The 25732-nt window shown below is 43.3% G+C and overlaps 1 long non-coding RNA gene and 2 pseudogenes across 1 annotated transcript in view; 1 reads left to right on the top strand and 2 right to left on the bottom strand.

The window, feature by feature from the left end:
• LOC141047986 (uncharacterized) overlaps positions 1-25732 on the bottom strand; it is a 308665-nt gene that overhangs the window by 57457 nt on the left and 225476 nt on the right. The window lies entirely within an intron of this gene.
• Positions 11868-12585, top strand: LOC141048009 (guanine nucleotide-binding protein G(q) subunit alpha-like; annotated as a pseudogene).
• LOC141048010 (bifunctional phosphoribosylaminoimidazole carboxylase/phosphoribosylaminoimidazole succinocarboxamide synthetase pseudogene) lies at positions 13148-15067 on the bottom strand (annotated as a pseudogene).

A 25732-nucleotide genomic window follows, 5' to 3' on the forward strand; every position in this document is an offset into this window, starting at 1 on the left:
AACACAAAAGGCAGGTCCGTGATTCTGTTGAGAAGTTTAAAGCCGGATTTGGATACAAAATGATTTCCAAAACTTTTAACATCCCAAGGTGAACTGTGCAAGCGGTCATATTGAAATGGAAGTATCATACCACTGCAAATCTACAAAGACCCGGCCATCCCTCTAAACTTTCATCTCAAACAAGGAGAAGACTGATCAGAGATGCAGCCAAGAGGCCCATGATCACTCTGGATGAACTGCAGAGATCTACAGCTGAGGTGGGACTGTCTGTCCATAGGACAACAATCTCGTACACTGCACAAATCTGGCCTTTATGGAAGAGTGGCAAGAAGAAAGCCAGTTCTCAAAGAAATCCATAAAAAGTGTCATTTAAAGTTTGCAACACCAAACATGTGGAAGAAGGTGCTCTGGTGAAATGAAACCAAAAATTGAACTTTGGCAACAATGCCAAATGATATGTTTGGCTTAAAGGCAACACAGCTCATCACCCTGAGCACAACATCCCCACTGTCAAACAAGGTGGTGGCAGCATCATGGTTTGGGCCTGCTTTTCTTCTGCAGGGACAGGGAAGATGTTAAAATTGATGGGAAGATGGATGGAGCCAAATACAGGACCATTCTTGAAGAATGCCTGTTGGAGTCTGCAAAAGACCTGAGACTGGTACAGAGATTGGACTTCCAACAAGACAATGATCCCAAACTAAGCAAAATCTACAATGGAATGGTTCACAAATAAACATATCCAGGTGTTAGAATGGCCAAGTCAAAGTCCAGATCTGAACCCAATTGAGAATCTGTGGAAAGAGCTGAAAACTGCTGTCCACAAACGATCTCCATTAAACATCACTGAGCTCGAGCTGTTTGCCAAGAAAGAATTTCAGTCTCCCAATGTACAAAACTCAGACATATGCCAAGAGACTTGCAGCTGTAATCGCAGCAAAAGGTGGCGCAACAAAGTATTAAGTTAAAGGGGCCGAATAATATTGCACGCCCCAGTTTTTGACTTTCCACAATCAAATTTCATTCAACTTCACAATTGTGCTCCACTTGTTGATTCTTCACCAAAAATCTCCATTTGGTATCTTTATGTTCGAAGTATGATATATGGGAAAAGGTTGAAACGTTTCAGGGGGCCGAATCCTTTCGCAAGGCACTGTATTTAGATAAACTTTTGTTAATGACCAAATACCTATTATCCACCATAAATTGCAAAATAAATCTTAAATTAGACAAGGTGACTTTCTGGATTTGTCTTCTCATTTTGACTCTCATAGTTGTGGTCTACCTATGATGTCAAATTACAGGCCTCTCACCTTTTTAAGTGGGAGAACTTGCACAATTGGTGGCTGACTAAATACTTTTTCCCCACTGTATATGCACTGCAGTTAGGTTATTCAATGACCTCTGGAATGTGCCATGTCAATTTATCCAGCATATACAATATAAAAGTGTCTGTTTGACAAGTAGATTTATATTTTAATACAAATTAAAAATAGTTTGGTATATTCTTAGGCAATCTTCTGATGAAGTACACGTGTCTGAGCATGAAGAAGCTGGGAAGTATATTTTTTCCTTTAAATGTCTGAACTCTAGGGATGAGTGAAGACCGACTTACAAGTTCAGGGTTCATTCAGAATATCATGTGGCTGGGGCCTAGAACCTGAACTACTATTGGAAGTGTTGGTAAAAGATTGGTGTTCTGGCCCCAGACACCATCTATACACATTATGTATACTTGTCTTAATAGTTTTGCTGTCTGCAGTCCTCTTTGTATTGTCATTTACCTCCAATTCATCACCACGGTATTCCTTGGCCATCCGCCTGGAAACCTTACCACGCAGCCTTATGGTGCCGACATTTTGCTGAATACTATGCGGCCGCAATATACAGGCCCATCTCATGTGACTAGGACGTTGGCGTCACTACTTATAGCAAAATCCAATTATGAGCATTACCTTCTGGTGGTAGTGTAATATTTTATTGTCCATTTCAGGATGACCTCCACCCTCCGGAAGAATCTGGCCGAGGGTAGCAGTTACAAGATGCATGACCTGGACTCCCCAGTGATGGAAAGCTTCAAAGTATTTAAGAAATGACTGTCAAAATCAAGCATAAGAAAGATGGTAAATATGATATTCCTTTAGGTTCAATGTATCTGAAATACCGAACTTTCTGCACTAAAAGGCGCACTGGACCATAAGACGCTTATAGGTTTTAGAGAAGGGAAGATGGGAAAAAAAAATTGTAGCAAAAATATGGTCAATGTGGTTTGCTTCTCACCACTGGTACACCCCCCTTCAGCTCCAACATGACCAGGTGTCCAAAGTTGACAAACAAGGGAGGCAGATGCTCTGGTGTCAGCAAGCTAAAAATGAATATTCTCTGCTCCCCTCACCCATAAAGGCATAGTGAGTTAAAGCAGACAATGAATTGAGGCTTGCAAGAGATGTCAAAAAGCAATAAAGGATTTTGGGGATATGTCAAAAGTATAAGAAAAAAGTCAAAGATGCTATAGAATTTTTACAGGATGAAAATGATGAAATGGTAAGACAGGATGTTGAGAAGGCCGAATTTTTAAATTCCTATTTTGCATCTGTTTTCTCTCAGAAAGGAAATGTAACATCAACTGTTCTTCACTGTCATATTAAGGGAATAGAAGAATCCAGGATATCTACAAACCGAAAGATAGTGAGGAAACACTTAGCTAACCTAAATGAATTCAAGTCTCCAGGTCCAGATGAATTACACCCCAGAGTACTGAAGGAGATAGACGAAATTTTTGAACCCCTCTCCATAATCTTTGAAAATTCTTGGAGAACAGGAGAAGTCCCAGAAGACTGGAGAAGAGCAAATGCTGTTCCTATCTTCAAAAAAGGGAAGAAGGTGGACCCAGGCAACAATAGGCCGGTGAGTCTGACTTCTATACCAGGAAAGATCTTTGAACAAATTATTAAACAACATGTATGTCAATACCTGGATAAGAATGAAGTGATTAAACAGAGTCAGCATGGGTTTGTAACTAATAAGTCATGTCAGACTAACTTAATTTCCTTCTATGACGGAATCACTGATTGGGTGGATCAAGGAAATGCTGCAGATATAGTATATCTTGACTTCAGCAAAGCATTTGACAAAGTATCTCATACAATCCTTATTGAAAAAATGACTAAGTATGGAATGGACAAGGCAACTGTTAGGTGGATTCATAACTGGCTTAGTGATCGGACCCAAAGAGTGGTCGTAAATGGCTGCACATCCAGTTGGAAGAATGTCTCAAGTGGGGTACCACAGGGCTCTGTCCTGGGCCCTGTATTGTTCAACATCTTTATCAATGATTTAGATGAAGGAATTGAGGGTAAACTGATTAAATTTGCTGATGACACAAAGCTAGGAGGGATAGCTAATACTAGAGAAGAGAGAGGATTCAAAAAGATATAAATAAACTGGAGAAGTGGGCAGCAACTAACAGAATGGTTTTTAACAGGGAAAAATGCAAAGTACTACATCTGGGCAATAAAAATGAAAAAAAAACATATACAGAATGGGAGGAATAGGCCTAAGCAACAGCACATGTGAAAAAGACATGGGTATACTAATAGATACTGAATGAGTCAACAGTGTGATGCAGCAGCAAAAAAGGCAAATGCAATTCTAGGATGTATTAACAGAGGCATACAGTCTAGATCACGTGAAGTCATTATTTCCCTCGACTCCTCTTTGGTCAGACCTCATCTGGAATATTGTGTCCAGTTTTGGGCACCACATTTTAAAAAAGACATCAAACTGGAGCAAGTTCAGAAAAGAGCAACCAGAATGGTGACCGGTCTGCAAACCCTGTCTTATGAGGAAAGGTTGCAGAATTTGGGATTGTTTAGTTTGCAAAAGAGAAGACTGAGAGGAGACTTAATAGCTGTCTGCAAATATCTAAAGGGCTGTCACATTGTAGAAGGATCAACTTTATTCTCATTTGCACAAGGAAAGACTAGAAGCAATGGGATGAAACTGAAAGGGAGGAGACACAGATTAGATATTAGAAAAAACTTTTTGACCGTTAGAGTGACCAATGAGTGGAACAAGCTGCCACGAGAAGTGGCGAGTTCTCCTTCAATGGAAGTCTTCAAACAGAGGCTGGACAGACATCTGACTGGGATGATTTTGCGAATCCTGCTTTGAGCAGGGGGTTGTATCAGATGGCCCAGGAGGTCCCTTCCAACTCTACGATTCTAAGATTTAACTCCAACACTGGAGCTCCCGCCTCCCTTGAAACCCCCCATATTCCTCCCACATTTGGAGGAAAAAAAGTGCGGCTTAGAGAACAAAAAATATGGTTCCTGCCCTGCATATTCTCTTTAATCATTAGAGCTGGCTGTTACATGGCCTGAGAGATCCCACAGTGCAAAGTCCTGTCAGCAGCCCTGGGAGCTGTTAATACATTTGCATGCTTTTAGACAGTCAATATCTGGCACTGACAGTCATGTATCTCCAAGACTGCAAAAAAATAAAGGCCAATGCTGACGAGAAAGATGGCAGCACCGCTCACTATCAATCAGGTGATACTTTGCTTCTGGTGTTTACGCTCTACATGGGAGTTGCCAACGCTCAGTGCACGAGGTCTCGCTCCAGGGAGATGCTCTGTGGCTTGGAATTGGTGGACATGCTGCAATTCATCTGCAGTAACCAGGGCTTCCATGTCAGTAAGCCTTGTTCTAAGTTATAAACCTAGCACTCAACTTTAGGATATTCAGAAGAATATTCATTGTAGTACGTAAAGAGACACTTCGATCAAATTTTGACCTTCAGTTACATACTGTACCAAATACGTGGTAATAGGTATTAAACCTATTGTGAAGATTCATGTGCTCTTAATTGGGGTTGTTCGTCCCAATGCCTGTTGTAGTATGCTTATAGAGGCCAGTAGATGAGGCAACATATGCACGCATGATGTTTACTGGGGAGATCCGTCCCACAGCCTTGTGTCAGCCAGTAGATAGGGCAGGACGTGCCTCCAAACACAGTATCCACTGCATGTCTTAATCAGGTGATCCTTTGTCTCTGGCGTTTACGCTCTACGTGGGAGTCGCCAACACTCGGTGCACGAGTTCTCGCTCCCGGGAGATGCTCTGTGGCTCGGAATTGGTGGACATGCTGCAATTCATCTGCGGTAACCGGGGCTTCCTTGTCAGTAAGCCTGGGTCTGTCTGCAGCAGATCCCGGCGTGGGATAGTGGAGGAGTGCTGCTTCTGCAGATGTAATATTGCTATACTGGAATCATACTGTGCCGCTCCAATTTTTAATGCTACTATTAGAAAAGAACAAATCTTAGAGACCTTTTTGGTTTTACTTGAGTTGGATGTTGATTCCAGGATGATCGTTGAAATCCAGCCTAAAGGAACATCTTTAAATCATATGTATACTTGCAATTTTAAATGGAAAAGTTTCTCATTATCTTTACATTATAAACCCAGAGGACATCTCTATGGAATTTCTGAAAGACCTGGAGAACACAAGCTTTTATGAGCACCTATTCTAAGATTAAGACAAACAGCACTTTAAAAAAAGACTCATTCAGCAATTCCTCAAGTTCCAGATACCGTATATACTTGTGTATAAGCTGATTTTCAGCTTATTTTTTGGGCTGAAAATCCCCCTCTGCTTATACGCGAGTCATATACCGGGGGTGGGTGGGGGAGGGGGAGCAGGGGTGTCAGAGATCATACTTACCTCTCCTGGCACTTCTCTGCTTCTTCCTCTGTAGTCTGCTTCCCGCATTCAGCAGTCATATTGTACCGCTCATTAAACTCATGAATATGCACATATTTAATGAGCGCTACCACGTGACCATCTGAATGCAGGAAGCAGATGGCAGAGGAGAAGCAGGGGCTGCAGAGAAGAGCCAGAGTAATATTCACCTGTCCCCGTTCCAAGCCATGCATCGTTGTGTCTCCGGGTCCTCCTGCTTTGACGGCAGACAGCGCAATGATGTAGTCAGTGTGCACCCTCTGCTGTCACTGCAGAGAGCCGGGAGACAGTGGATGGCAATGGAACAGGGACAGGTAAATATCGCTGGTGCTGGGGGCTCAGGACACCGGCACCTGGCCCCCAGCGACGGAGAGGTGAGTATGTCTTTTTTTTTTTTCTTTTTCTTTTTAAATTGCAGCAGCATGTGGGGGGTATTTATGGGGCATCATTAACCCTTGTGGAGCAGCATATGAGGGGTATTTATGGGGCAGCATTAAACCTTGTGGAGCAGCATATGGGGGCATTTTTGGGGCAGCATTAACCATTGTGCAGCAGCATATGAGGGGTATTTATGGGGCAGCATTAACCCTTGTGCAGCAGCATTTGGGGGGGTTATCTATGGAGCATCTTCTTGGACCACTATTTAACCCTAGGCTTATACACAAGGCAATAAGTTTTCCCAGTTTTTTTGTGGCAAAATTAGAAAGGTCGGCTTATAGACGAGTATACACGGTAACCTTTCTGAAGGCCTAAAACAGGATGCTGAGGCATTTATAGAAGGAATTAAAGACATTTATAGGGAGATCAACCAGGAGTTTGACAATGAATGTATAAAGGGGCTAGTAGCACTCAGTTTTACACTGCAGATTGTTGAATTTTTGATGTTGTAGTTTTAGAAAATGTAACCTTTACTAGCATTTTTTCCTTTTACGCTGGTTGAATCCAGCGCACAGGACCACTTTTGATTGCCACCATGTGCTGAGGGTGGCAAGACCCCATGTTTGAGTATTTTTACATGTGTGGAATCTGGTATCGCACTTGAAGATAAGGAAAGGATGCAAGCATTTTATTACCTCCAGGCAGTGCTGATGTTAAAACATCTTTCCAATCCTTCGGTTACTAAAAACTTGATGGTAAGGTTCTTTTTTCAACTTATGAGCTGTTGATAAACATCTAGTTCTGCCTTATCTGATTTTCTTATTGTTTACTTTTGTTCTTTCTATAACAGATAAGACTGGCTTGAGAAGAAATCAACGTACTCTGAAGGACAGAAGGCATCGTTCATTTCTACATCCCAGAACATTATCGTGCTGCTGGAAGCAGGGCCGTATTTACCATTAGGCACTTGAGGGCACATGCCTAGGGCGGTAGGATGTGGGGGGGGCCTGTGTTTTTTTATGTCCAGCGGTGCATCATCATCCCTGAAGATAAGTGGTAGCAGAGTCGCCCTTGCTCAGTGACAGCCTAACTTCATGCCTGCCCAGAAGGTTACTGACTTAACCAAGTTACCCTGCTACCACTAGTCTACCAGTCAACGTGGTGCGTGGGGCTGAGGTGGAACAGCAGCACCTGGCTGTCTCTCAACCTGGCTGGGAAACGGTCACACATTGCTGGTCTGGCCCTCTCAGTGGCAGAGCAGTATCGGTAAGGAAACATGATCTGGCTCCTACACACTGCTTGCTACATGGCTCTGTCAGACTCACCACTTCCCTCAGACTCCTCAGCCTAGTTTCTGCTTGGAGCTGGAGCACACAGAAGCCGCAGCACTGTTTGCTCCCAGATGGTCCCAGAGAGTGAATGGTAGCAGCAGCAGCACTGGCAATGTTTGCTCCCAGTCCCAGATAGAGTGAGTGGGGTGGGAGTGTTGTAATACATCTCTGCCTCTGGTCTTAGCTGGACATTATATATTATAGATTTGCCTGGACTGTACATTGTATATTATAGATCTACTACCTGAGCATTATATATTATAGGTCACCTGTCCCTGGACAAATATGAGAGATCTCCCTGGACATTATACCATATTTTCTGGTATACAAGATGATTTTTTAACCCATGAAAATCTTAAAAGCTGGGGGTCGTCTTGTATGTCGGGTGTCATCTTATAGGGCAGGTGCGGAGCAATCTGCAGTCATTGTGTATGGTGGTGGTGGAAGATGGGGGAGGGAGTGGTCCCGATGACCAGGTGAGGGGGCGCCCCACTGGGAAGGTGCAAGTAAAGTATCCCCATTACCTCATAATGGCAGCGATGCTCTGTGCAGCTCTCTGCTAGGGTGGCGGCTCTGTAGCAAAGGGGGCTTCGCCGGCATTTTGTCAGAGCCCGGAGGCACCTGAAGCTCCAATGGAGCAGTGCGATGGCCTCTGGGAAAATGGCCACTGGGGCGGTGCATGATCAGATTTAGATCTTGCCCCGAGATCTCAGGAGACTAGATCTGAATCTGAGCATGCGCCACCCCAGGCAAATCCACAACGTGTGCATATACTCTTATTGTAAATTCTGACACTGACCATACACCAATGACACAGATACCATTTTTTTCAAGTATGTGTTTGACTAAGGCCTTATTCATACGTCCATGTTTAGAGACTGGGCAGTGATAGAATAAAATCAATATCGTAATCCTACAATGTCTGCTGGACATGTTATGGGGAGAGATTATAGTTCAGTTAGTACATAGACACCATACTTGTTGTTAACCAGTCAATATTTTGTCCACAACACTGCAGTGTCAAAAGAGGAAGACAGCGAGACAGGCAGCCACATCGCATCAGAGCTCTTGACCTTGAAACAGAAGATCCTCAGATACTGGTATTGTGACATAGCATAATACCAATGAAAAAATATTATTCTTAACAAAAAATGAACCTGTCACCTCGTTTTGTCGCTATAAGATGTGTCCACTGCCTTTAGGGGCTTATCTACAGCATTTTGTAAAGCTGCAGATATGAAGAACAAGTTATATTATACTCACCCGGGGGCAGTCCAGTCTGATGGGTGTTGCAGGTCTAGGTCCAGCGCCTCCCATCTACATGCAATATCGTTATCTTCCTTGCTTTGTGCTGCGCTCTTGTGCTGGCATACTGATCTGCCCTGTTGAGGGCAGAGCAAAGTACTGTAGTGCACAGGAGCTGGTAACGGTCAGAGAGGCCAAGCACCTGCGCACTGCAGGACTGTAATAATGTGTAGCTACTGTTGATGTCACCACAGATCAGAGACAGCCCAATGGTTAAAGGGCTTTTTTATAGGGGTTAAATTCTCCACACAGGGAGGAGCAGCTTGCCACTGCAGTCACCAGGGCTGCACGCTCAGGTCACTGTCTCTGCACTGTCAGTAGCAAAGTCTCCTCTGGTCATGAAGGTTCCAGAGTCCACGTACTCAACCACAGCTCTCACCATTGCTCTTCTCTCAGCCTCTGTGCTCTGACGGGGAGTCCTCTCTGGGAGTGTGGTGTTGCAGGCTGCTTTCCCTCTGGCACCCTCTGCTTTCATGCCCTCTGCCTGCACACCTTCCGTTCCAGTCCTCCTTCCTGTTCCTCTAACCATAGCAGTTACATGCTCCAGCATGTCTAGGGCAGAAAGTCTTCCCCCCCGGCAAACCTGCTATCTGGCCAAGTGGTTCTTGATAAGGAGCAGTGAAGGTAACCTCCTTCGGGCTCTTCTTACTCTGCTCTGCCCTCAACAGTACAGATCAGTACACCTGCGCAGGAGCATGACAAATCAAGGAAAATGCTATCGCATGAAGATGGGAGGTGCCAGACCTGCTCACCCATCAGACCGGAACACCCCCGGGTGAGTATAATAAAACATTTTTCTGATCTTGCAGGTCAGATCAGGGGCTTATCAAGAGCATTCTAGAATGCTGTAGATAAGCACTGTGTTGTAGTGTCCACTGTCTGCTAGGGGGCGCTGTGTGGGTGTCCCAGGATGGGCCTGCAGTCACATCCATTGTGGTAATGGGTATAGGATGCTGAAGGATCGTTATGCATCTCAAGGTGGGTGGCCTTGAGATGAAGGCTTGCTTATGTGTTGATCAGTAGAGCTGATCTGTCATTCCAAGGTGTCAGGGAGTAGTGATGTGAGTTCATTCTCTGTTTCACCAGTTGTGAGTTCTCCTTCCAGACTCCCTCTGCTGGTAACAGGAGGTAGTGAGGCTGATTTAATCAGAGATCTGCCACCTGAGAATGAGGATGACGATTGGAACTCTGGAGTCTCAGATTGGATTTAAGACAACCGACGCCCTATTCAGTAGCTGGTGACTCCTTCTGCTTGTCAGGCCTTGGTCATAAGCTCTGTTCCAGTCAGCTCAAGCTAAGTTTCTCTGTTAATGTTCACACTTGATTTTGTTGGTCTATTCAGTTTGTGGTCAGCCAGCCACGGCTTGGGCTGTGCTGAATTTCCACCCTTATTTATCTGTATTTGCCAATTTGCTTTTTGTCCCTTATTAGATTGGCCTCTTTTTGCTCTGTCTCAGAATATTTCAGAGTTCTGATACAGTGGGAGAAGTCTAGTGACTTCAGGGTTAATTTTGCTTTCAGAAGTGTTGGACATTATTTTTGTAGGGTTTTTTGCAGATTGCAGACTGTCTTTCCTTTCCTCTCCTTTCTAGTTAGTTTGGGCCCCATCGCTTGCTCAGCCTATTTTCCTGCCTGTGTTTGTGTTTTCATTTTGTTTCACCATCAATACGTGTGTGGGGGCTGTCTATTCCTTTGGGGTCTGCTCTGGGGCAGTTAGTTTTCCATTTTCTTGCTTTAGGCTTTAGTCCTCCGGCCGTGACGAGGCATCTAGGTTCATCGTAGGCACACTCCACGGCTGCTGATAGTTGTGTGGTAGGATCAGGGATCTGCAATCTGCATAGTTACCAACCTCTGTTTTTTCTGGGCTTAGCTTGTTTTGTTTGTGTCTCCTTGGTGACCCATTCATAACAGAGAAGCCTTCAGATGATTGATGAGATGGGCAGGATCAATCTACAAATCCACCCAGGGGGGGTGTTTAAGAGTGTCATAATAAAGTATATGTGTATGAATGCTTGAAGGACCTGTGATGAGGTCATAGCCATGTGACCCGCTGGGTGTGGCTATGGACCATATAAGGTAACCAGAGTAGGTCACATGGGAGAGAGCATGGATCTGATTGAGCCATGTGGAAGGTCCCAGCAGGCCTAGGTGGAGGAAGGTGTGCTACCTTCATAAAGACCACGTGCTGAGGCTGCTGACCCAGTGAGGCCTGGGTATATTGGCTGCATGCGAGGAGGGATAAGCCTCCTGTGTTTGCTGAGGCTCCAGGACTGAGCCTGAAACAATGGACACTTATACTTGCTTTCGCCTGAGCTAAAAGCTATTCCTTATGTTATGTGCTGGTTTATGGAGCAATAAACCCTATGAACTTTTAAAGGAACGTGACTCCTGATTGACTCCGGTGGCTCCTGAGTGAGATAAATCCCTACAGCACCGAAAGGCAGTGGCCACAGCTTATAGTGGCAAAACGAGTTCACAGGTTCCTTTTTACTCCACGCACTTTAAATACATCAACACTGTCCCCATTGGGGCACACAATCTAAATATCCTATTAGTGGGTCTTTGTGTGGGTTTCCTATCACACTCCAAACACAGAGAACATAAACTCTGCACAACTGTCATCCTCTGTGGGATTTGAACCCCAATGCTACAAAGCTGTTGGGCTGGTCACTGAGCCACTATATACAGTGGCAAGCACTAAGCCACCATTACAGTGCTAGCCACAGAGCCACTGTGCTACTGTTCTACGTATACAAGAATATTTTTGCTGGCAGCATTGTGTATTAGCTCTGTGGACATCATATGCACTAAACATCTGTTTAATTAATTTGAGGATTTAATATTGATATCCTATCCTTACAATAGGCAATCAATATTGACATCAGCACTGATCAGCTGACTGAAGGAGTTGTAGAGTTTCATGGAATAAGGACTGCTATTTTACCATACTAATACACTATGTCCCAATGTATTTATTTAAAGGGATCTCCTGTCTCATCAGTCTGCCTCCCCCCAATCTGCACAGCATTCCCCTTCTTACAAGGAGAAGCAGGTCTGTGACTTGCAGGGTGGGGGGGGTCTGTCTCTTTCCAGCACCACTAGCAGTTAGCAGACATGACTCTGGAGTCCATCATGGTGTGCTGCCTCAGCGAGGAGGCCAAGGAAGCTCGGAGGATCAGTGACGAGACAGGCAGCTCCGCCGGGAGCAGACAAGGATTATCCATGGATCTGGCTACTCTGATAAAGAGGGGCTTCACTAAGCTTGTGTACCAGAACATATTCACTGCAATGCAAGCTATGATTTAGGCAAGGGAGACCCTTAAAATTCCATACAAGTATCAACACAACAAGGGCCATGCACTGCTATTTTGGGAAGTTGATATTGAGAAGGTGTGCTCATTTGAGATCCCTTATGTAGATGCAGCGAAATATTTATGGAATGACTCTGGCATACAAGAATGCTATGATAGGAGACGGGATCATCAACTGTCTGATTCCACAAATTATCCAAATGACCTGGAATGTATTGCAGATCATGGATATCTACCTTCAACAACTTGTGCTCTGAGTCAGAGTGTCCACAACAGGAATCATCAAATATCCATTTGATTTACAAAGCGTCGTCTTCAGAATGGTGGAAATAGGAGGGCAGCAATGAGAAGGAAAAAGTGGATACACCTCCATAATGTTTCTTGTAGCTCTTAGTGAATAAGATCAGGTGCTCATGGAGTCTGATAATGAGAAGCGGATGGAAGAGCGCCAAGCACCATTTAGGAGGATTATCACATATCCGTGGTTTCAGAATTCTTCACTCATCCTATCCTTACAATAGGCAATCAATATTGACATCAGCATTGATCAGTTGACTGAAGGAGTTGTAGTGCCTCATGGAATAAGGACTGCTATTTTACCATACTTATACACTATGTTCCAATGTATTTATTTAAAGGCAGTCTGCAGGATTTAACCCCTCCAAGCCTTATATATGTGCATGTAGCTCTTTTAATGACAAACTCAGTTAACACCTTTATATGGTCGGCCCCTTTCTCCCTTTATTCAGTAATCAGCATTTCATTTGATATATAAATTATGCCCAACGACTGTGGTGGATCTTAACCTTCTATCACTCCAGCTCTATTTCCCACAGAGTGCTACCTGCTTTTGCTTCACTGACAGCCTCTATGATGTGTTTCATTCTGGAAAAAAGAGCTGCAAGTTGATCAGGAAGAGGTGGCACCGAGCGGGTATAGAGCTGGAGCAACAGATCTACTCCCTCATTTGAATATGTATGCAAACCGATTTCAGATGAATAGACTGAACATGTAAAAATATTGCTGGAAGTATCTTTGAAAGAGCTACATGGGCATACACATAGATCGGGCCTCATTCATTACCTAGCAGCTTTTCAGTTGCTTTATCGGAAACCTGGAGTGCTCCCATTTATCAGCGGTTAGGCGCCGCAGCTGCATGTGTTGCGGCTGTGTGACAGTCACATCACATGCCTGGAGAGACCAACACAAACAGGCAGTCTCATCAGGTCCTTTGTGATCAGACATCTCCCTCAGTTCACATGGGATGCCATAATTTGCACAGATTGCTTAATCTTTTCACAATGGACTAGGTCAGAAATTTACCCCATCAACAACAATGCATTCTTGGCTATGACTAGGTCACCAGTAACTCCATTTTGCCTGCAACCCACTCAGTTTCTTTTGACTTTTCGTGGTAAGTCTGTTCATCCTTCTGCTGGGTCTGATCACCTGAGGGCCATAGATGCCACAAGTCATTATCAATCACATCAGCAAAGACCATTTCTTTTTTGGTCACATCCAAACCAAACTCAATCTTCATATTCACTCGGGTGCAGTCTTATGCTGACCATGTTTTTTCCAGAATTTCAAAGATGGCCACTGTGGAATGGATCATCATGTCCACCTCTGCCTGACCAATCATAAGGCCAGCACAGTTTAATTGCAATCAGCTGATCTTCAGACCATTGAGTGTCATTATTGGCATCATCCTTGAAAGACAGCCAAATGCTATGAATGAGTCACCGAGGAGGAAAAAACAAGCTAAGCCACAGAAATCCAGAGGTTGGTAACTAAGCGGATTGCAGACCCCTGACGCTATCCACACAACTAGCAGTAGCCGTGGAGCGTGCCTATGATGATACTAGACGCCTTGTCACAGCCGGAGAACTAAATAAGCCTAAAGCAAGAAAAAGGGAAATCTAAACTGCCACAGAGCAGACCCCAAAGCAATAGACAGCCCACAAACATGTATTGTCGGTGAGACAAGATGAAAACACAGATAGAAAAATAGGCTGAGCAAATGATGGGGCCCACACTAATTAGAAAGGACAGGAAAAGAAAGATGCTGTCTGCAATCACGCACAAAACCCTGCCAAAAAATGTCCAACACTTTCTGATAACAAAAACCCTGAAGTGGCTAAACTTCAATTCCCTATATCAGCACTCTGGTATATTCTGAAGACAGAGTAAAAAGACCAATCTGATCAGGGACAAAAGCAAACTTGCATAAACAGACATAAGAATGGAAGTTCAGCACAGTCCCAGCAGGGGCTGGCTGACCACAAAAACTGAGTAAACCAGACCAAATCTCATGTGAAAAAACAGCAGAGCACACTTAGCTTGAGAAGGCAGGAACAGAACTGGAAATCAGAACCTCAGGGCAGGAAAAAAAAAAAAATCACCAGCACAAAATTAGGGAGTCGGCTGACTTAAATCCAGTCAGAGACTCCTGATGTCCACTCACAGTCCTCCTCAGGTGGCAGGTCTCTGCCATTTAGATCAGCTTCATTACCTTCTGTCACCAGTAGAGGGAGCCCGGATGGAGAACTCACGACCCCTCTGTCAACACAGCCAGCTCCACCACCCTCACCAGAAGCCAGAGGTAAACCTGAAAATGAGTTCACAACAGCTATACTTTAGGAGGATAAAATTTATATCCTTCTGCTACCCCCAGGATTTCTAATCAGGAATGAACTGATGGCTTTTCTCCTGCAAACCCACTCTATAGGGATCATCTCACAGTGGCAATGAACCAGTTGCACAGCACTTACTCACAAATGCTATCTTGTTACCAGATTCTTGTAGCAGTTTGAATATGCAGCTGGTGGTCTTGTTGGAGATGGATGCTTTCCTCTCAATGTGATCCTTCCTGGCTGCATTGCCCGCTGTGATCTGGTCCTCGGACTGCATGACGACAAAGCCAGGGTAATTCAGGAGCTCATACAGCTAGTAAGTTTTACCTTCATGCAGCTTCTTGCCCAGTCTCAACTCATGTGTGTCCATGATCATCTATGTCTATGTTTATTACACTGAAGGTCACTTGTCTGACCAAAACCTTTACTACGGTGTACTACTCCTGGAATAAATTGTCACCATAATACCAAGCTGAGTGCCATTTTTTGTTGGATTATATGCCAACTTGTCAATTCAGACGAAGGCCTCTTTCACACATCAGTATTTGTATGCCAAAACCAGGAATGTCTCCAAAATAAGGAACAGGAGTCAGTCTTTCAATTATATTTATTTTTTTCTCGGTAAGTTCCATTCCCGGCTTTGGCATACAAACACTGATGCAAAATACGGACCAAACACCGACGTGTGAATGAGCCTTAACTTGGCAGTTGATGAAGAATTGGTAATTGATGCAGGACAGCCAACAGCTTTAATTTATGATAAAAACAGAACCTGAATCTCGAGACAGAAGTCTTCGGTCCCGATTAATTCATGCATAAAGCATCACACAATCTTGCATAAGAAGTGGAAATTTTCTAAGACTTCTTGGAATTACAACCATTATGGACATCCATGACATGTCACTGAATACTGCAATACTAAAGCTTTCCACTGGGAGCACTGCAGAACAATGGAACACTTAGGCCATGTGCACACGATGAATTTTTCCTGCTGATTTCCTTTTTATTGCTGTTTTTGTGCACTATTCCACTGCAGATTTGGAGAATCGAGCAGGTGGAAAACGGCACAAAAGTAGTGACATGCTGCATTTTTTGGACCGCACAAATACCGTGTGGAAAAAAACAGCGTGTGCACAGCGTTTTTTTTTTAAATTGATTTACATTGTACTGTAAATCACTTAGCGGATCTGCAGCGTTACTGAGCGGTAAAATGCATCGTGTGCACATAGCCTAAATCAATGAAAGATATAAATTTTATTTCTACGGCGCCGACATATTCCGCAGCACTTTACATTTCAGAGGGGACTTGTACAGACGATAGACATTACAGCATAACAATAATCACATAGATCATAACAGATACCAAGAGGAGTGAGGGCCCTGCTCACAAGCTTACAGTCTATGAGGGGAAAAAGGGAGACACGAAAGGTGGGTGGTAACAATTGAAAACACTGTGCACACACTGCGGTTTTTCGCACACGGTTTTTGTGTGGTCCAAAAAAATGCAGCATGTCACTTTTGTGCGGTTTTCCACCTGCTCCATTATCCAAATCCGCAGAGGGAAAACTGAAATAAGGAATAAATCAGCAGGAAAAATGCCGGTCATTTGACCTGTGGATTTCTTAAAATCTGCGCGGAAAAATCCACAGGAAGAAAATCACCATGTGCACTTAGCCTTACTGCCAGATATCTCCACTGGTGAAAGCAGATCAGATCACTGAACTGAAATTAATTCAAAGTAATAAATTCTAACAAACTTTTTTTCTAAACAAGCAAATATCCCACAAATTTACTTAATCAACATTTGCATAATTCAGGGATAAGGTTTTGTCCATCCTCAGAATAGGGGTGAACAGCCTAATGCAGAAGTAAATTTTTGGCTTCCAGGGAGAAGGAGACACCTGAGGTGAGGGGAAATGCTGGATTATACTAATGAGCCTCACAATAACCAGTGACCACATAGGAGCAGCACTGAGGAGCTGATGTGACGCCAATGGCAGGAAGTGACGTCTCTCAGATCACCATGTTATTCTAGAAGCTGCAGCTGATCTGTTCTGGGTGGAAGTTGTCTGTCAAGATGATTGATAATAAATGGCTCCTAATTGTGAGCGAATCTGAACTAGATACAAGGTCAGATAATGTGAAGCCTCCAATACATAGATAATGGTCTTCAGAATGATGCAGGGCCTTCATTCCTCTTGGTATCTGTTTTGATCTGTGTCTATTGGTATGCAGTAGTGTATATTGTCTGTACAAGCCCCCTCTAAAATGTAAAGTGCTGCGGAATATGTCGGCACTGTGTCACCATCACCCACTGACCGATTTGCCAGTTTGGGAAAAGAAAGGCTTTATACAATTTAATAAGACTCTTACACACAGTGACACGCTGTAAACAATTTGAGATCATAGCAAAACCATTTTTTGTTTTTCATTCTATTGTCAAAGTCGCTGCCTATAAAAAATATGATGAATTATCTGTTGGAAATGCAACTGCAGATATTCTAGCCAAAGAGGCAGCCGTGACAAGAAAAGTGTTTCAACATTAACCTCTCGAGGTTTCAGCAGTTCAAGAACAGACCCGAATATCCATTTTGCAGAAGAAAAAGACATCTCTTGTTGCTTCCCAAGTGGATCCATAACCCCGTTTAAACAAACAAAAGGGAGGTTATGTGCCATGACTTAAAGGGGAGTTCTGTCCTGTGGTACCAAAACATCTACAGGTTGAGTTCACAAGATATAATCATGAAAGTTTGGGTCTTTTAGGCCAAAAGAAAAGGTTAGGCATTCTCAGAATTTTACTGGAAAAAGATGGAAGAGACTATATAAAGTATTGTTCAATCATGTCTCATTTGTGCTCAAATGAATCCAAGACCAAAAGGACAAACCTCCACTACTCCAAATTGCACCTGCAGATGGTCCATGGTCTATGTTAGATCGGTCTGTTACCATCAGGTAAAAATGGTCTCAGGTATGCATTGGTTGTAGTAGATGTTATTTCTAAATGGTTTGTATTTTACCTGTCAGGAAAGATGATGCTTTGTCTACAAAGAGCATTATTTAATCATGTCTTTCGTACTTGGTAGATCCCAAGAATGATCACCTCTTATTGAGGAAGTCACTTTACAGGAAAAGTCATGCAAGCAGTTTGTACTATTCTAGGGGTTCAACAGTTTAATGTACCTTACCATCCACAGTCCGCTGGTATTGTGGAAATGATGAAAACAATAAAATCTAGAATTGCCAACATGATATTGGACAAAGGAGATACTTGGGTTGATGCCGGAACTTTTGCACTGTTGAGTGTGAGGAACGACTTCTTCCACAACTCAATTTCCTCCTTTTGAACTAATGACAGGAAGAAAAATGCAATTTTTCCACATGAACCATTTTTGTCCACACCTCAAACAGATGCTGTTGCAAGGCCCAAATGGTTGCAGTAGTTGCAGGAAAGCTTGAAAGACATACTTACACATGCTGCATCAAGAACGCAGAGAATGGAGACACCATATGAATCTACATTCAAGAAAGGGGCTCTAGTGTGGATTAAACTGTCAGGAAGAATGGACCTTGGGAAAGTAACTGGGAAGGTCCCTTTGAGATTATTGAAACCATGGGACAAGTTATGATTCTTGTTCAACAGCATCTAATGTGGTTATTGTCTGTGGGTAATTTTAAAGTGTGGGTACATGTTGATCAATGCAAGTTGTATATTTCAGAATGATACTGCATTTATTTTAGGAAGAAATGGATTCCAATAAGAGCTGGAATATTAAACATCCTGTCCTTGATGGATTTGATTCAACACCAATGCTACAGGAGAAGACATTTCTCAGGAAAAGCTATTTGATGGGAATCACATTTCTGTTACTCTATACTATTTCAACTGATCTATGCAGAAGATTTTACATCATGGAATAAATACTCATGAAGTGAATGAACCTTTCCAAAAACTCTACATTCACAAAGTCCAAGAGGATCTAGTCTACAATAGCTAATAGATGAAGACATACCAGACAATTCAGCAGATATTACTGGAAACATTTGCATGGGTTATGGTGTAAAATGCTGTATTGAGCTACACTTCATTCACGACACTGACATAATATTACATGCTACCACAGGACCCAAGACCAAGTTCACACAGTTTCAAGAGATTACATGCACACTAATAAGACAGGCACATGGGAATGCCGTCCTACAGATGTGTTTTACTGGAATATAGAAATAAGGGATTAAGAGGAATCTGTGTGGTCAGGTGATATTACAAATGATGTGATCACAAAAGGGAAAGTTGTAACACCCAAACATGGGACAATTTTGGGAAAATTTTGGATTCTTCATTACTTTCCATTACAGAAGGAGATGAAGATTGGGTAAAAACATGGAACTTCCAGATAACCAGTAGCTGTAGTGTGGCGCCCCTGAGGCTCAGTCACCACAGAGGTACTGCACCTTCTCCTAAGGTGTAGTGCCCCACCATCCAGGTAAGGTGGGAACTCCTTTCCACACTCCAACACTCCCACCCCACACAACAGGGTAGTTCTGCACAACCACATTGCGGCTCAGTGCTTAGAGAGTAGCAGGGCACCTCTGGTGGTTCCCTGCATGGAACACTGGATGTGCTAGGAGGTGGGGGAGTTAAGATACATAAAAGAGTGGGAAAGTGTAGGATTAAAGGTTCAGTCTGACAGGGGGTCAGTGAGGAAGGAAGCCACTCGGGAGGAGTGGGGATCCCTGGAAGAAGGGATGGAGGAAGGAGTGCTGCAGCTGCCTCAGTGATCTGAGCCAGCCGGCACGGGAAAGAAACAGAAGGAGAAAGATGTAGAACTGCAACCTAAGCTTCCATAAGAGAGAAAGATCCGTGTGGAATAAAGGAGGAGAACAGAGAGGACACGGGGTAGGAAGAGGAACCCTGCCTATAGGTTCTCAATGCAAGGCCGGGGCCCAGTCCCTGAGGTTGTATGGACACTTATGATTCTGCAGCAGACACCGGTGGAGTAGTTGGCTGTAAATGCACTACTCCCATCTAAGACTTGGGGCACAACAGCAACTGAATAGAGAGCCAGGACTCTGGAGAAAGGAGTCCCCGATAGAGGCTACAGCTGTCTGCCATACGAGTAGAGTTGTTAGGAACATCTGACAGGAGGAACTTCAGAATACCACGGTACTGGAGATAGTCACACTTAAAGGCGCTATAGAGTCGTCGTTCAGGAAAGGTACATGTTGGCGGAGTGCTGTAGAGGAGCTTTCTATCTGGCCTGGAGGTTGGCTGAGTCTCTGACCTGGAGGACACAGCCCGGAGGCAGGCATCCTTGTGTACCACAGACTGAGTAAAGCCTTGGAAATGCAAGCCTTGGTGTCCTCCATTCATTCTTGCGCCAACCCGCTCAGCACCACTACATCTGGGTACCATCCTTTACACTGCCTGCACCTTCCCATTACAACTACACTGCCCTGGGACATCAGCCCTGCCTGTGGAGGGCTATACCATCACTGCTGCATCCCACCATCTGTCCCAGAGGATCTGTCTGCAGCGACGGCTTAACACTTCCCTTGCCGAGCACCACAGGTGGCATCACAAACTATTTCATTTCACTAACTTCATATACCGCCATTGACTTGTGCTCCCAGGGCCACAGTCCGGGTCACCGCTGCTGCGACACGTTCCCCTGACACCGGCCCGATACAGAGTACCCTGCAGCCCTGGGAGGGCGACCCAGTAGTTTTTACAGTAACAAATACTAAGGCTCCAGAAGTAAGGATTACACCACATTTTTGTACTTCTTCAGTTGTAGTGATACCAAATAGGCTAATTTTAATTCTTATTGGGTAAAATTTGGAGATTCAAGTAAAATTTTAATAAATCTTGTATAATCCCTGCAGTTAGAAGGTATATGATGACCTCTGATGCTGCAGACATGCCAGCTCAAGACGATGGTCACGCCAGATGCTGTGCTATACCCTTCAGAGACGTGGACAACACAGAAAACCCTATTGACCTGTGCAGTTTTGACTTCTGTAAAGAGCTCGGTGAGGGAGGATTTGGACAAGTGTTGATTTATCCTCAGTGTTCCCCAATGTATCCTGCACCAGATACACTGGAGGCACATACATATTCATTGTAGTGATCCATTACACAGATTCATATAATATATGGCAGTTTGTTCTGATCTGTTGTGATTTTTACCTCAGGTCATCTTGGCATCACACCCAGTCAGTGAGGAACTCGTGGCTGTAAAAATAATAGCAAAGAATAAATGTAAAGAGGAAAAGGTGTACAGTGAATTAGAAATCCTGAAAATGGCCACCGGGTGCTGTTATTTGATCTGTCCTTGGTCTGAGTGGACATTAGAAATATACCAGAAGCTTTTCAGTGATCTGTGTGCGTGGCATCTGCCATTTACCATTTGTTCCTGCGTTTACTTCTATAATGTTGCTAAAAGTCTCTTCAGAAGGGGGCTAGAACTCTCGTGCCACCTATAGGAAGGAGCAATCCTAGTGGTCAATGTGCTACTCCCTATAGGTGGCGCTTGAGTTCTTGTTCTTCCTCTGAAGAGACAACAACTTGCACATTTCCCAAAGGAGCATTGCAGCTTTAAAGTCTCCTCATACTGGCATGCTTACCATGTCACTCTCTGCTAGGATAGACGTTACCCCTGGGATCCCCTTCTAAAATCTTCAGTGTTTTCACTTTTTTTTTCTGCTGCCAAGTATGAGCGTTTATGCATCTTACATAGTAATGCCTGATGTGGGCACTTGCTAATTAAGTAATTATTCAAAGCAAATTAGTCCTTTCATCCTAGAAAACTTCTGATACATTCAGATCTGGCTTGGGGAGCGCATGTGTGCACACAATTTATTTCTAAGTGCAATATTTTCATAGTGTCTTGCCGGTTAAACATGGCATGTGCATAGAGGAAAAGAGACAGGCAAGTCTGGCCAGATATTTAAACAAATATGCTTCTTGTTTAATTGCACACCACTTAGCTGCTGCTTACTTTTGCCACTACTGCCCCTTTACACATTCTGTATACTCCATCAGCCCCTCCATTCCCCCTCTCCCATGTACAGCACAGAGGCTGACATTTCACAGTCACTCCAATCCATCCAGTGCACAAAACCTAGACAAATCAAGCAACCTGTTCATGTCTCCCTCTAGTCACTGGTGACATCTGATCTAACCATTGGCCTCCTTCCACCATTATAAATAAAAATTCACCCTGCAGCACAGATATCCTGACAATCTTATAAACATTCAGTGCTCACCTTTTCCTTTCTTAATGGTGTCCTCTGGAACTCACAGTCAACTTGCAAACTCCTGCATATCCAAGATTTAAGTTAACCAAGGTCGTTTAAGTGGTAAATTAGGTATAAACATGTGATAATGATTTTAACTGACCATAAAGCAGAGAGGTTTATCTGTAGGTCATTGGCAAATCCAGATGTTTTTTAGCAACATAAGCTGTAAAAAGTTTCCACACATCTAGAAGCAAAGTTATCCAATCACCATGATCTTACATATAGAAGATGCCCATCTTTTCCCAGAAAGATGTGAATTTGGAAAGGTTGGGAGAAATGGGTGTTAACCAAATAAGTGGCGAGTCGTAACTAGTGATAGTGTATGGTCATTAGTTATTAGCAAATTCAGCTGGCTCTGTCAGTGGTCTGGAGACAAATACCAATGCATGGGGCCAATTTTATCATTCCATAAAAATACCTGTAGGTTGCACCATCTATTGTGCATCCTAAAGCAAATACCAGCAGACAAAATGATGAAGTTGGGTCTCCCAATACCTCATCACTGGACATAAGTAGTTGCCCAATTAATCTGGCAGTGGCTCTCAGAATACACAATGTGATTGCCATGCGGCAATCACTGCAACAGTTTTATTCACTATAGCAGCCACTGTCCCAACAGTAACATCTTCAATGTTTGGTATTTTTGCTATGGACAAGTCACTGCTCAGATCAATCCAAATCTCATGGTACTGATCTGTTTTCTGCAGGTTGGAATTCCCAAGGATGCAGTCAACAGGTGTGCATTATAGATATCTTGGGCTCTCGACTATTTGCATGGTAGAGGGTTGGTGCACAGGGACCTGAAGCCAGACAATGTGTTGCTCATGGACAAAGCTAGTCATAAAATCAAGCTGAGTGGCTTTGCTTTGACCCAACTTGTAGGAAACTGTTGTCCATGTCACATTATCCTGTACATGAATACAGAGGACTAATACATTATTCTTCAATCTTGAGCCCTACTATACATAATTGTTCATGGGGAAGGGTCTTTGTTGCTTTGACTGGATATTTCTTTTGGTTTAAAGCAATGGAAACTGACACAATGTACCGAGTATACATCAACTGGAAACAATGTCCATACTGCAGTCCACCTGCTCATTGGGAGAGGTTAAGAGAAGCCATAAACAAGTAAGGCCAGGTCTTCTATCCATGATCCTCTTGTACTCATCCAGTTTTGTCTTCAATTACCTCAATTTTCCCTGGAAAGTAAATGTCTTGGACCATGGAATCAACTTGGCAGTTAAGGCAAAGGAATTCGTAAAAGAATTTGGAGAACAAATAGCTTGAGCTTTTTTGCAACTTGCTGTACAGATTACTTTAGTGAGAATATCAGGTCTTATGGTCAGCGTTTTTTCACAATATGTTTTCTGTTGTATATTATCTTGATTGCCAAACTTGGGATGTACATTTTACCATTATCACCTCTGGGCTTGTTCTTTACAGTTTATGTAACAGCTTGAGTTTATGATCATGTGTTGCTTTCTGGGTTCTCTATTAAGTCTTGAGACAGAAGCCTGAAAGCCAATCATATTCATCCATACAGTAGTCACACTGCTCTCTTGGATCCAATGTGAACATTCTAAGACTTCATGGAGGGACATGGTGCCACGATCATTCTAACCAGATCCTGATGATGGAACCTTCTGAGAATTTCATGATTATGGAAACAGAAGCAGCTTTAACAAGCTAGTATTGCATGAAACCTGTAATTTTTAATCTGAAAGTTTTGCAGAGAATTGACAATCCACAGAAAACTCCAATGCTAAAGAGGTCTGTCCACAAGTTCATACAAACATATGACTTGTTCTGCCATCTTACTTAATACTGTAAGCATCATTGACCTGTTCACAGGATTCTTTTATGCCAAGTTCACATGTGCAGTATTCAGCCTTTTGAAACAAGTATTCATTTTAATGTAGCCATAAGAAATAGAAGAAATTAAAAGGATAATGTTGCATTTTAATCTAGTTTTTGAAGAAATCTACATTATACCTGCTTCTTTCTATTCGCTCTCCCAACAACCTGTAACACTTGTCTACGTTTCATAGGCTTACTTTGGGATTCTTTTGCAATGACCACATGAGTCCAGAAGGGAGACCAGAAAGTGCCATTGACAAACATGGATCCACTCAGCTTCCAGGATGACATGAGAAGGGTACACCACCATGTTTCAGGAGAATCATCTGCACCCAGAGAATTCTTAACATGTTGATGTCAATTGCCAGTTTAGATGACATGTGACAAATATCACTATGGACCTAGCAACAGGTCATCCATGCAGACCAGACTCCTTTTCTTTACTCAGCCCTGTTCAAGGGATCTTAAATAGGACCACAATCTGAATAGTGGTCTCACCTAGCCGACCCGAGCGGCCACTTCAGCTCATCCTACTTGCAGACTACATGCCTTTCATGGACTGTCTCTGGGATGGTCTGAAAAGCACATGTCAGGAACACAAAGAGCAGGGTCATTTTTCTCAATTTAAGTTGTCAAGGAGGCCACCAGCTCAATCCAGTTGCAGACCACCCTTTCTCCAGACTCTGCACTCCTCCCAAAATTACCACTCAGGCTTGTAAATGGAAGCAGAACATTCAAGCCACAGATATCTGAAACATCTGACTCATCTTCCTGTCCCAAGTGGGCCTTTCCAGCTCCGCCTCAGTAGTTGGCTAGCTAGAGCTTCCCTCCCTCCAGATAGTTGGGGGTCTTCCGTGATAATGAAGACCTTTGAAATGGGTTGCAAGTCTACATTATGCACCAAAATATTCAAGCGTTTTGTTGCTTAACCATTTTGGGCACTTTACCTACTAATATCCCATTATCTCCAATAGGAATCCACAGAACATTGCACGTTAAATATAATTGTAAAAATATATTGCATCTAAATGTTAGAGCAAATAGTAAAACTATAGTTTATTCTGCAGCAGAAAATCCAAATCATCCAGTGTCATTAGTAACAGCCTTCAGTATAAAGAACAAGGCAACTTGGAGGTGATTTGGCCCCACAGATCCCTGACCTCAACATCAGTCTGTGTGATCACATGAAGAGACAGGATTTGCACAAGCCTCATACACTGAAGATCTGCAGGTAGTTTTCCAAGATGTTTGGAAAGACCTGCCTGACAAATGCCATCAAAAACTGTGTGCAAACAACAAGTACCTAGAACTGGTGATGGCAGAGATTGGTCCCCAAATACTGATGCAATTAAGATTTCTCTTTTGTACATGATTTCTTAACCATTTATTATAAAAATGAATGAACACTGGTGTTTCTGGAGGCATTTTTCCCCACAACACCTAAAGCCCAGGGTGGTGAAACATGTCAAGGTGCTTGTCAGCTCCCCATTTTGTGTCTCTATTGTCCATTACTACTGGCTTGAGCACACAGCAGCAGCAATGTTTGTTCCCAGATGGTCCCAGAGAGTGAATGGCAGCAGCAGCAGCACTGGCAATGTTTGCTCCCAGTCCCAGATAGAGTGCGTGGGGTGGGAGTGTTGTAATACATCTCTGCCTCTGGTCTTAGCTGGACATTATATATTATAGATTTGCCTGGACTGTACATTGTATATTATATAATGCTCAGGTAGTAGATCTATATTATAGATCGCCTGTCCCTGGACATATATTAGAGATCTCCCTGGACATTATAGCATATTTTTGGGTGTACAAGATGATTTTTTAACCCCTGAATCTTAAAAGCTAGGGGTCGTCTTGTATGCCGGATGTGATCTTACAG

Source organism: Dendrobates tinctorius, unplaced genomic scaffold (genome assembly GCF_039654945.1).
Source record: "Dendrobates tinctorius isolate UK_male_01 unplaced genomic scaffold, ASM3965494v1 ptg000131l, whole genome shotgun sequence".
Classification (NCBI taxonomy): domain Eukaryota; kingdom Metazoa; phylum Chordata; class Amphibia; order Anura; family Dendrobatidae; genus Dendrobates; species Dendrobates tinctorius.